Here is a 12,500-nt window from a genome sequence, read left to right on the forward strand (position 1 = left end):
ATGGTGTCTGTAATAACCTGCTGCCAAAAGCAACTGAATCTGTGAGACACAGTGCTTCATTAAGAGCTGGAATCTACGTTGGTTCACACAGCAGCCTCATGTCCTGAGCAGATGATTTCTTCACACTGACGTCAGTACCAGCTTTTCTTTCTTTCTTTCTTTCAGGGATAGAAACTGAAGAACATGCCTGCATGAATCATAATTGTGATGATCACGTTAATTAATCATTGCAAATTTGCTTCAGTGCAACAATATGGCTTCTGCTCTCATTACGCAGATACTTATAAAATAGCACTTGATCCAGCGCCGATCCAGTGTTAGCGTTATTGCGGTTAAGCTAATGAGGTAGTGACGTGTGAGGATATAACGACACGGCTGCTGCAGTGTCCGTGGATAGCAAATGACAACATGTGCTACGTGTAGTGTGGAAGCACAAACGGCATATGGAGATCGTCTTGGACAGAATGGGAACGACACAGACTTTCACACCGCACATCTTTCCCCTTTCGCACTGTCCTTCTGCTGAAACATTTTCATCACTTGCTATTCTTCTCCTTCATATTTAATGATGACAGAAGCGAGTCACTTGCTTTTTGAGTTTCATTTTCTTAGCCAGGGCAGAGCAAATCAAAGATTTCATTTTAAAATGTACAGGCACATACAGCATATATGATCTAAAATGCATATCAGTGTATGTGTTCAGCATATAAAGTACAGCACTTTTTCTTGTTGTTGTTGTTGTTGAAGATTTGCAGTGAGATTTTGCGTGACTTCAGTTAGCACCAGTGGAAAAAATTTACTATTTGGTTGAATTGTGTCTGATTTGTTTCCATGATCGCATCAGAATTTTTTTCAGAGCACATCCTAAAACACATCTTCCCCCATCATGTGCTTAAGACTTTCTTGTTTAGTTCCTGCTTGTGATTTTACACAGATTCTGTTAGCACCCCGAGAAGGGTTTCCATTTACGTTCCATTTACATTTATTTATTTGCCTTACGAAAGAGACAGAATCAATTCCGAGCTGTTAAAGGAAACCATCGACCAAAAATATTCCCTGTACACAAAATGCAGGTCACCTTGATTGCTATGTAAATTGGTATCCAGGGTGTTGGAATATTATTATAGAGGGTAGAAAAGTAAACTCGAAAAGACATGTTTTTAGAAGACAAAAAAAAAACAGTTACGTTGCTAGATTCCCAAAGGGGATTTTTTCATATTGCCCCAGGAACAAAATACATATTTGAATGCTGTAAGTCTATGATGATCTGAAATTAGCAAATCATTATATATATATATATATAAACCCAATAAAAAACGGAATGAATATCAGGGATAAGTTTTAATCAGACACTTTTAGAAGGCTTTTAATGAAAATAATTATGCTGCTGAAATTAAATAAAGATGATTGAATAGTTATTAATGAGGTTTCAAACGATTTAAGAAAAAAGAATTTCATGACTAACTGAAATCTGGAGGGAGTTGTGGTTCAGATCCGAAGGCTAGATTGGAAAAATACTTTTAATCACAGTGCATGATGGTTTATTAAAACTCAGGTATTGTCTGTAAATGTAATAAATGATCCTGAATTCGTGTGTGTGTGTGTGTGAGTGAGAGAAATCAAAAGACGGAAGGCCACATTCTTAAAGCAAACATTTAACAAGCCCATATTTTCGCTTTACTTTGGACGTTTTTATTCACAATGTTAGCGGAACCGTCTAGAAAATGTCTGTGAGTGTAGTTGATTTCTTGATGTTGTAGTAGTATTGAAATTGATGGTCGTCTCTCATCAGCAGGGGTGATATGAGGACATTTTAATCAGTCTTCATTAATGGAGTTAGAAGAGTGAAAAGATTTAGTGACCTAAGCAACCTTTACATTTTGGATCTTTTCAGGTGATTTAACTGGTCTATTACAACAACAAATAAAGGCTCATTTATGTAGACCTGAGTTATTGTAAGAAGTCAGGAACCTCATGCATATAAATTAATGGTTAGATTTGTGCCATTATTAAATGTTAAACGGACAAATAAAATGTCTCAATATAGGTTTGAGACAGCATAAGATGAAAACGTAGGAGCTGGGGAACATAGTGTTGTTTTCTAGAAAGATTTCAGTCTGGAAACATGGACCCTTAGGAACATTTTGCTCTTGGAATGCAATACACTGGTAAATGGACCTGTGGGAGTATAGGACAATGAAATCAGAGGAACCTGATGATATAGGACCCTGTGAACAAAGAACCATGAAAACCTAGAAATCTAAAAATATAGGGCCCCGGGATTATAGTAGGCTGGTACACTTTGAGCATTTGGGAATTTGGAACATGGTGCTCAAAGAATGTAGAGGGCCCTATAAATGTAGGACCTTGGGAACATGGGGATTGGGGAATATGGTACACTGGGAACATAGAACCATAGAGACATAGAAACTATGTGAACATGGGAACGTAGGACCTTGGGAATATAGTACACTGGGAACATAAAACCATAAAGACACAGGAACCATGGGAACATAGGCCCCTGTATGGATGTATAATAGTGCCAAATGTCCTCAAGGCAAAACGACATGTTGAATTACATAAATTGAATAAAAACATATTGCAATAACAATGCTTGAATTTATCTGCCCAGCAATTTGACACGAATTGAAAACAAAAAACACAGTAATGACAGTGCTTGAATTAGTTTCCTCTGAAATTCACTAGGTTTGTGTATTTTGATTGAAAATAAAATTACAGCATTCAAAATTGAATGCACACATATTCACCACAGTTCCAAAATATTCAGTTGTGAAAATACCATGTTCATTATTCGTCAGGTAATATTTCAAAACATTATTTTCAACCTCATCCAGGTCTCACAGGAAGAGCAATGGATTGCCGATACTATTGTAACATGTTACTCTCGCCGGCCCTCTAGTGGTGGGATTGTGCTGACAAGCCACAAGAGCAGATGAACCTAGTGAACTGGCATAAAGTTGGCTTGACGTGGGACATTCAATATATTCATCTAGGTGTCAGCTATAACGCACAAGTTTTTATTTTATTTTTTTTATTTTTTTTAAATCAAAAATCTAAAATGTGTGCATCATACCTGACACCTACAGGAACACGTTCCAGTTGGATTTGTGACTGTAAGTCATTCTCTTCAAATGTTATTGAGCTTTAAACTATGGTATATTTTGTGTATATGTCCATACGGTATAAAAACATCACAATGTTTAGTTATGATTTGACAGTTTGTTTAATTAAATTTCCAAAATATAAAAGGTGTGCATTATAGCTGACACCTAGATGAACACTTTCCAGTTGGGTTTATGACCAAGTCATTCCCTTCAAATGCTATTTAAGTTAGAAACATGTATACCAATATGTAACTTTAGAGACGGTTCATTAATTTGCGCATATCTGCAAATACTGAACGTCCAACGTTAAGCGAACTTTATGCCAGTCCGCTAGGTTCATCTGCTCTTGTGGCTTGTCAGCACAATCCCACCACTAGGGGCCGGTCAAGAGTAACATGTTACAATAGAATCGGCAATCCATTGCTCTTGGATGTAAAGATTTGAATTTTAAGACCTGGATTTTTGCAGCCTTAATTTGTGAGGTTGAAAATAATGTGTTGAAATATTACCTGACGAATAATGAACATGGTATTTTAACAACTGAATATTTTGGAACTGTGGTGAATATGTGTGCATTCAATTTTGAATGCTGTAATTTTATTTTCAATCAAAATACACAAACCCAGTGAATTGCAGAGGAAACTAATTCAGGCACTGTTATTGCTGTGTTTTTTGTTTTCAATTTGTGTCAGATTGCTGGGCAGATAAATTCAAGTATTGTTATTGCGATATGTTTTTATTCAATTTATGTAATTCAACATGCCGTTTTGCCTTGAGACATTTGGCACTATTATACTTCCATACCCCTGGGAACAGCCCTCTTCACGCTGTCATACCTAGCTATGCTTGTGACATTCTGTGAGTGTGTATTGTGTGACTGTACTAAAGCACCATAGCTGCGCATGTGTGTTTTGCGTTGTCTTGTGTATTAGCAGTTAATTCAGTACAGGTTTAATCACATTCATATATTCATGCATGGAAACTCAGTAAAGTCATACATATTCGTCAGATATAAAAGATCATCAATTAAAGTTTGGTCTTCACATATTTAAGCTAGAGTTATGTAGAAAGGATAATGGCATTTGGCTGATGAAATTCAAAAGTTGAAGATTAAACTCAATTATGCTGCTTTAATAAATTGTCTATTTTAGTGGAATGTTCAATTAGAAATATAATAAACTGAACTCTTAAGGGGGAAAAAAACCCTTTTAATGATGGTTACTGTTGGGCTTCCAGATCATGACCACCTCTTAAACTCGACTACACAAGCTAGGTAATCTACCCTTGATTAATCTGGCCGAGTATAAATACTGTATAATTTTAATGTACTATATATGCGGCTTATTTACAAAATTATTTAGAAAAAAAAATCTTCTAAAATTTGTCTAGAGATGTGCGTGTTTAATTCAGTTAATCTAGAGCTCTGTGTGCATGTTTAGATTAGAGCTGCTGTATTTATGTTAGTCTAGACCTGTGTGTTTCTTCTTGAGCTCAGAGATTAGTCTAGACCAGTGTGTGTTTCGTCTTGAGCTCTCTCTCTTTCTCCCTCTCTCTCTCTCTCTCTCTCTCTCTCTCTCTCTATATATATATATACACACACACACACACACACACACACACACACACACACACATATATATATATATATATATATATATATATATATATATATATATATATATATATATATATATATATATATATATAGTGAGAGAGAGAGCATTATATATAGTAACTAGTTGTGTGTGTATAGTCCAAAGCTGTGTGTATTTAGTCTAGAGCTGGGTGTGTTTAGTCTAGAGCTGTGTGTGTGTTTTAGTGTAAACCTGGGTGTGTTTAATCTAGAGCTGGGTGTGTTTAGTCTAGAGCAGTGCGTGTTTTAGTCTAGACCTGGGTGTGTTTTAGTCTAGAGCTGTGTATGTTTTAGTCTAGACCTGCATGTGTTTAGTCTAGACCTGGGTGTGTTTAGTCTAGAGCTGTGTGTGTTTTAGTGTAGACCCGCGTGTGTTTAGTCTAGAGCTGTGTGTGTTTTATTGTAGACCTGCATGTGTTTAGTCAAGAGCTGTGTGTGTTTTAGTGTAGACCTGTGTGTGTTTTAGTGTAGAGCTGTGTGTGTTTAGTCTAGATCTTTGTGTTTTAGTCTAGACCTGGGTGTGTTTAGTCTAGAGCTGGGTGTGTTTTGGTTGACTGAAAAATGGTTGACTGAATATTGGAGAAAAACGAATTAATTTGTTCCGAACACATGAAAAAGACTGAAATTGAAATTGGTATTTTTTTCGGTTAAGATTAATTATTATTGTATTTATACTTTCGGTCTCAATATCAGACAATAAAACGTGATATTGTGCCACCTCTAGTTTAGTCTAGTGTGTTCTTCTACAGATGTTTCTGTTTAGTCTAGAGTTTTGTAAAACGGTGAGTATGGTGGACATTCTTCAAAAATATTAACAGTATTGCGATTGACTATTCAGCTCCAAAAATATAACTGTAGCTGTTGTTATGTGAGGAGTTCCTTTATGAAAGCGTGTAAAGGATGTGTTGTGAACCACAGGCAGCATATTTCTGAAGTGTGTGTGTGTGTGTGTGTGTGTGTGTGTGTGTATCGCTCCATGGGCAGCAAGTGCAGGTGCAGAGATTCGACCCTTTTGATCCTGACACAAATACACTTCCCATAGCACTATCATCATCATCACACACACATTCTTTGTCCTCATTCCCTTTTAGCACTCCATCCATTTTTTTATTTTATTCAAATGTTCTTCCTTTTCGGAATCTGCTCACAATAACACTCGCCTCACATTGTAGTGCGTTTTATAATTTTATATGCATTATCCTATAACACTACCAGTTTTTCCATTACTAACTATATAAGCAAATCCCTCGTGGACATAATTAATGTCTTATCTGGCTCCAGATTTCCTAAAAGCCTTCTGATTTAGCTTTTTATTAAGCGCCTTTCAGCCGCAGATGCACACAAAAAGAGCTTTTAGAAGGTTTGTGCCATGTGCTTAATATGTAAATAAGGATATTAGCCTAACTGTGACGGAAAATGGATGCATGGGAAGATTATGAAACAGACATCATGAATCACTAGACAAAGGGCTTTTGTGTCCTTTAGTGTGGTGTCCGTTGCTCTGAGTGCCAAATGTTTACATTTCCATATCTGCGTTTTAACATCACGCTAACAATTACACTGTGTAACTAAAACCATTAGCCAGTCTTTATTATGATTACGATTAGCAAGTAATCGAACACTGTGCTCTCTAATTCTAAAACAGATAGCAAAGTTTGCTAACGACAAGCGAGTAAACACTAGGTAACTTTATTATCTTAGGGAAAAAAAAACAGCAGCCGGGTTTGCTAGCAAACTTCGAACTACACTCAAAACTTCCAACAACTTTTGTTAAAGTTAAATCCATAATCTTGCTTGTCTCCTGACTTCCTAACATCTCCATGAATGCCATGAGAATTTATTCCTTTTAATATAAAGTGGGCGACGATAATCTTGCTCAGAAATAGCTGACCAAGCATAGACTAGCATGTTAACCGTCTTTAAAGATAGTTACATGCGCGAGATTCCAATAAAATTTTGGCCGAATTCTTGTGATAACGTGTGTAAGATTACACGATGAAGATCCTCTAACGGTAGACCCATGGTTAAAGAAAATAACTACGCTACTCCTGTTTACGTCAATCCATGTGATCCGGAAATCAGCTCATGAAGAAAATGGTCTCTCACGAACACAAACGTACTTCAAATTGTGTTTGAGGTAATAGAGAGATTTTTACATTTATTTCTGTCCATTAGCATGTTCGTTTACCTTTTGTTATCAGCACTAGCATATTTCTAGCTGTTCCATGAGTTTGGCTTCCTCTTATTGGTGGCTTTTAGACAAAATTCTCACACTTTGGTTGCAGTGGCACTTCGAAGTCTTTCCCAATTCATGAACAAAGAATTCTTTTACGTTTTAGTTTTGTTTTCGATAACAAAATGCGATCGAAAGTTGTACAGCAGGTCAATTTGCACATCTAGGGTTAACAATTCAGATTTTCAGTTAATAGCTTACACTGCCGTGTTCAGTTACTGTGTGAGGAACCTAGCTAGCGGGCTGTCAATTAAGCATGCTGACTGGAATATTAGGCCACTCCCATTAGAACAGACTGCTTCAGCTATTGTTTGTTATTCAGACTGTGCTGGATGTTTGAATACTTTAGCACTCAAGTTGGGAATCTTTCAAGCATTTGGAACATTTCGAGGTGTTGAGAATTCATTTCCTCGTCATCATCCACCATCGGTAATTCTCATGATTAGTCAGGAATTTTTTGTCCACGCTAAACACACACACACTCTGCCAGCTTTATCTCAGCGGTATAGCATGTTGCACCAATCTGCTCTACAAAAAACCACTCTGTGCCAAAATGTCTGATTGAAATCACATTCCCTGAATGGAAATATGCTAACACATCTGTTATGGCAGCCACTGAATCTTCCTCTGCTTTTGTGGAGGTGTGATGAACCAGAATGCATTAGCATTTCTATTGCAGGTTTCATGCTGCCTGCTTTTGATCAATGCTAGAGGTTTAGTTCCGTAAGTGATGTCAAATTTATAAGAGCAGCCCAAATGGCTAACAATTGCCACCGTTGCCCATTTTAGCCTTACATGCTGTATTATACACACCAAATACATGCCAAGTACCAGTCAGAAGTTTGTACTTTAGAGCTGTGTGTGTTTAGTCTACATCTGTGTGTGTTTAGTCTGGAACTCTGTGTGTGTGTGTGTGTGTGTGTGTGTGTGTGTGTGTGTGTGTGTGTGTGTGTGTGTGTGTTTAGTCTGGAGCTGTGTGTTTAGGATAGAGATGTGTGTGTTTAGTCTAGAGATGTGTGTGTTTAATCTGGAGCTGTGTGCGTTTAGTCTAGAGCTGGGTGTGTTTAGTCTAGAGCTGGGTGTTTTTACTCTGGAGCTGTGTGTGTTTAGTCTAGAGCTGAGTGTGTTTAGTCTAGAGATGTTTGTTTAGTCTAGAGATGTGTGTGTTTAATCTGGAGCTGTGTGCGTTTAGTCTATAGATGTGTGTTTAGTCTAGAGCTATGTGTTTAGTCAGGAACTTTGTGTGTTTAGTCTAGAGCTGTGTGTGTTTAGTCTAGAGCTGGGTGTGTTTAGTCTGGAACTTTGTGTGTTTAGTCTATAGCTGGGTGTGTTTAGTCTGGAGCTGGGTGTGTTTAGTCTGGAACTTTGTGTGTTTAGTCCAGAGCTGGGTGTGTTTAGACTGGAGCTGTGTGTGTTTAGTCTAGAGATGTGCGTGTTTAGCCTGGAGCTGTGTGTGTTTAGTCTAGAGATGTGTGTGTTTAGTCTAGAGATGTGTGTGTTTAGTCTGGAGCTGTGTGTGTTTAGTCTAGAGAGGTGTGTGTTTAGTCTGGAGCTGTGGGTGTTTAGTCTAGAGAGGTGTGTGTTTAGTCTGGAGCTGTGGGTGTTTAGTCTGGAGCTGGGTGTGTTTAGCCTAGAGCTGGGTGTGTTTAGTCTGGAACTTTGTGTGTTTAGTCTATAGCTGGGTGTGTTTAGTCTGGAGCCGGGTGTGTTTAGTCTGGAACTTTGTGTGTTTAGTCCAGAGCTGGGTGTGTTTAGACTGGAGCTGTGTGTGTTTAGTCTAGAGATGTGCGTGTTTAGCCTGGAGCTGTGTGTGTTTAGTCTGGAGCTGTGTGTGTTTAGTCTAGAGAGGTGTGTGTTTAGTCTGGAGCTGTGGGTGTTTAGTCTGGAGCTGTGTGTGTTTAGTCTAGAGAGGTGTGTGTTTAGTCTGGAGCTGTGGGTGTTTAGTCTAGAGAGGTGTGTGTTTAGTCTGGAGCTGTGGGTGTTTAGTCTGGAGCTGGGTGTGTTTAGTCTGGAGCTGGGTGTGTTTAGTCTAGAGCTGGGTGTGTTTAGTCTGGAACTTTGTGTGTTTAGTCTATAGCTGGGTGTGTTTAGTCTGGAGCTGGGTGTGTTTAGTCTGGAACTTTGTGTGTTTAGTCCAGAGCTGGGTGTGTTTAGACTGGAGCTGTGTGTGTTTAGTCTAGAGATGTGCGTGTTTAGCCTGGAGCTGTGTGTGTTTAGCCTGGAGCTCTGTGTGTTTAGTCTAGAGATGTGTGTGTTTAGTCTAGAGATGTGTGTGTTTAGTCTGGAGCTGTGTGTGTTTAGTCTAGAGAGGTGTGTGTTTAGTCTGGAGCTGTGGGTGTTTAGTCTGGAGCTGTGTGTGTTTAGTCTGGAGCTCTGTGTGTTTAGTCTGAAGCTGAGTGTGTTTAGTCTAGAGCTGAGTGTGTTTAGTCTAGAGATATGTGTATTTCGTCTAGAAATGTGTGTGTGTTTAGGCTAGAGATGTGAGTGTTTAGTCTGGAGCTGTACGAACATCTTTTCTGTCTCTCTGTTTCAGCCCCCCCCCCTCATTAGGCCACTCTTAGTGCAGTGAGAGATCATAGCTAGTGCTCATGAGATGATCATAACTTTGATTTAGAGGATCTCTATCCCTGTTTCCCCCTGTCGTCCCCCCCCCCCCCCCCCCACACACACACTCTTACACACTGCCTGACGAGATCAGTAATTACCCCCACAATCAATGATATCAAACACTTTCCTGGAACACATGCATTTAAAATAGCCTCTTTCATAATCACACAGGGAGATAGATACCGTGTGTGTGTGTGTGTGTGTGTGAACTCGGTGTCCTTCATGAACAAGTGGTTGTCAAGGATACCCCGGCAGGTTTTCATGTGTGTTTTTGTGCTTGTGCTTGTGTGTAGTTCATCAGTTCACTCCCAGATTTACACTTGTTTTCAATGAAGGTCAGTTTGAGACACACATCCATCATTTCTGTCGACTTACATAGAAAATTCGATACCTACGTCACTTTTGACGCTCTGGCCCAAACTGAAGAAAATGGGATTTGACTACAGGGCTACAGGGATTTGACTGCAAGGTTACTGACAAAATTGTCTTTTCTCATTCCTGAAGCAACAAATTGGTCTCAAACCCACGTCAAACCACATCATTCTCCGGGCGTTACGTCAGAGATCTTGACACTGGTCATTGTCTGACACCCTTTCCACTCAGTCCAACAGGATACCATCCAGAACTCTCCACACACAAGCTCCAAACGTGACTGCAGACATGAATGGACTGAAGTAGAGTCATCCTTAACCCATGACCTCCCTGAGGATGCCTTTGAACTCAGTGCTGTTGAATTCTCTGCTCTGATTGATCAGATTAACAGAAAAATTCTGTGCTGGAAGAGGAATAAAACACTTCAGGATGTGCTGTTAGTGGAAAACAATCAATATTCTGGTGGTAACAGTAGCTCTGTTGGGGGCCTGGATGTCCAACAGAACCCGCCTAGAACTCCAGCCCAAGTTCCTCCTACTTTTCCAGGCAGATTTATATGTCAGGATGTCTTGAATAGGGTGAGGTCTTTATAAGTAATGGGAGCATGTCCAGTAGGGGGCAGCGTCACATGAACCACACCAGACAGTGAAAAGGCACCAAAGTCATCAATCCATCCATCCATTGATGTTCCATACCGCTTATCCTACACAGGGTCACAAGGAGCCTGGAGCCTATCCCAGGGAACTCGGGACATGAGGCGGGGGACATCCTGGACAGGGTGCCAACTCATCGCAGGGCACAATCACACATTACAGACAATTTGGAAATGCCAATCAGCCTACAGCGCATGTCTTTGGACTGGCAGAGGAAACCAGAGTACCTGGAGGAAACCCCCAAAGCTCGAGGAGAACATGCAAACTCCACGCACATAGGGCGGAGGCAAGATCTGAACCCCCAACACAGGAGGTGCGAGGCAAGCATGCTTCCCGACATGGGAAGACCTTGCAAGTCAATATTCTCACCATTTCTGAAGTGTTTTCACTTGTGTGTTTCAAAAGCACTTTGATTTAACTAGTGTTTTGATCCACAGAATTATTGAGTCGCTCTGGAACGCATAACCAAACATTCTTTATCAGGAGTCCGTTAGATGAAAAAAAAAAAAGTGGGGATCCTGCCGGAGCTACCTGGTCATGTTAATTTGATAAATTTTTTATCTGTCGTTGTCTCGGGGTTGTGTTACGCGTGAGATTTTTAACGGACTACACTAAGAAACGAGAACATGTCCATCCTGTACTACTAGGTCGTTTACACATGGTTTAAAGCTTTATTGTTAACACTTGCGATGCATTTACAAACAATATTACTCAGAAACTCTATGCAACCAGACACACATGCACCGCTAACCAATCAGTGCTCGCTATTAGCTAGTGGAAAGACTGCGCTTGAGAACGTTAAAAGAAAAAAGTCTCCGTGTGCAATGCTTACCCGTAAGTCCTGTCGCAATGAAGACAAAAACAGGTCTGTGCAAACAAATGCACAAAAAGGAAGTCACGCAGTTACACGCAGTTAAGAACGTTTAGGTAACTCCACTGCTTCAACCACAAGATCCTACAGATTTCTCTGAGAGACCTTCCCGTACAACCTCTAGCTCTACCGAGCATTCAGAATTGGTTCATGACCTCACCGAGTTCTTCTGTATTGAGGTCAGTACACTCGCGCCGCCATTACACCGAGGAGCAAATTCAAATCTCGTCCTCGTATTAGATGCTTCAACGGGCTCTGCACTGCATCTTTTCAGTTCTTCAGAGAACCTGGACGTCCTTATCTGAGGGCTGAGCTTTATATCCGATCAATATCTCAAGACCGGGGCTTAATTTTTATGTTTTTACATGTTGTGACGAGTCCCTTGTTTGTCCTGAGCATTTAAACCGCCCGCTGTTCATCAGAAAAAAAAACCCCTCCAGGTCCTACATGTTCTTTGCTTTTCCAGCGTCTACTGCATATCTGACCCCCCCCCCCACCTTTCCTTTTAGCAGCGGCTATACGGGATCCAGCTTTTTACACTGAGGAGAACTGAGGGAGAACTCGTACACAACTATCACAAAAGGTGCAAACATTCACCGATGCTCAAGAAGGCAACACAGGGGTAAGGGGAGGTGTAAACTTTTGAATAGGACAATTGGTGTAGTGTATATTGCCGTCTGGGAAACGCTACTAAATGGAAAAAAACCCTGAGATCTTTAAACAAAAATAATAACAATTTACACCGATCATCATACACCTGTTTAAAAGTTTACACCCCCCCACCCCCCCCCCCTTCCCGGTTCTTAAAGGTTGCTTTGTATTATGTCTTGTATTTAGTATGTAGATTTCAAGTCGTGTATTTTCACCGACTTGTCACTCTGGCACTCATACGAAACGCCGAAACGGCATTCTCAAACTGTTCAGGTTATATTTAACGTTTTTTTTCTGGAACGTCGTGGTTCTTGTTAGGATGATTTTAGCAGATTCTGGATTCTGATTAGTCGGA

This window comes from Ictalurus punctatus, chromosome 7 (assembly GCF_001660625.3).
Source record: "Ictalurus punctatus breed USDA103 chromosome 7, Coco_2.0, whole genome shotgun sequence".
Lineage (NCBI taxonomy): Eukaryota > Metazoa > Chordata > Actinopteri > Siluriformes > Ictaluridae > Ictalurus > Ictalurus punctatus.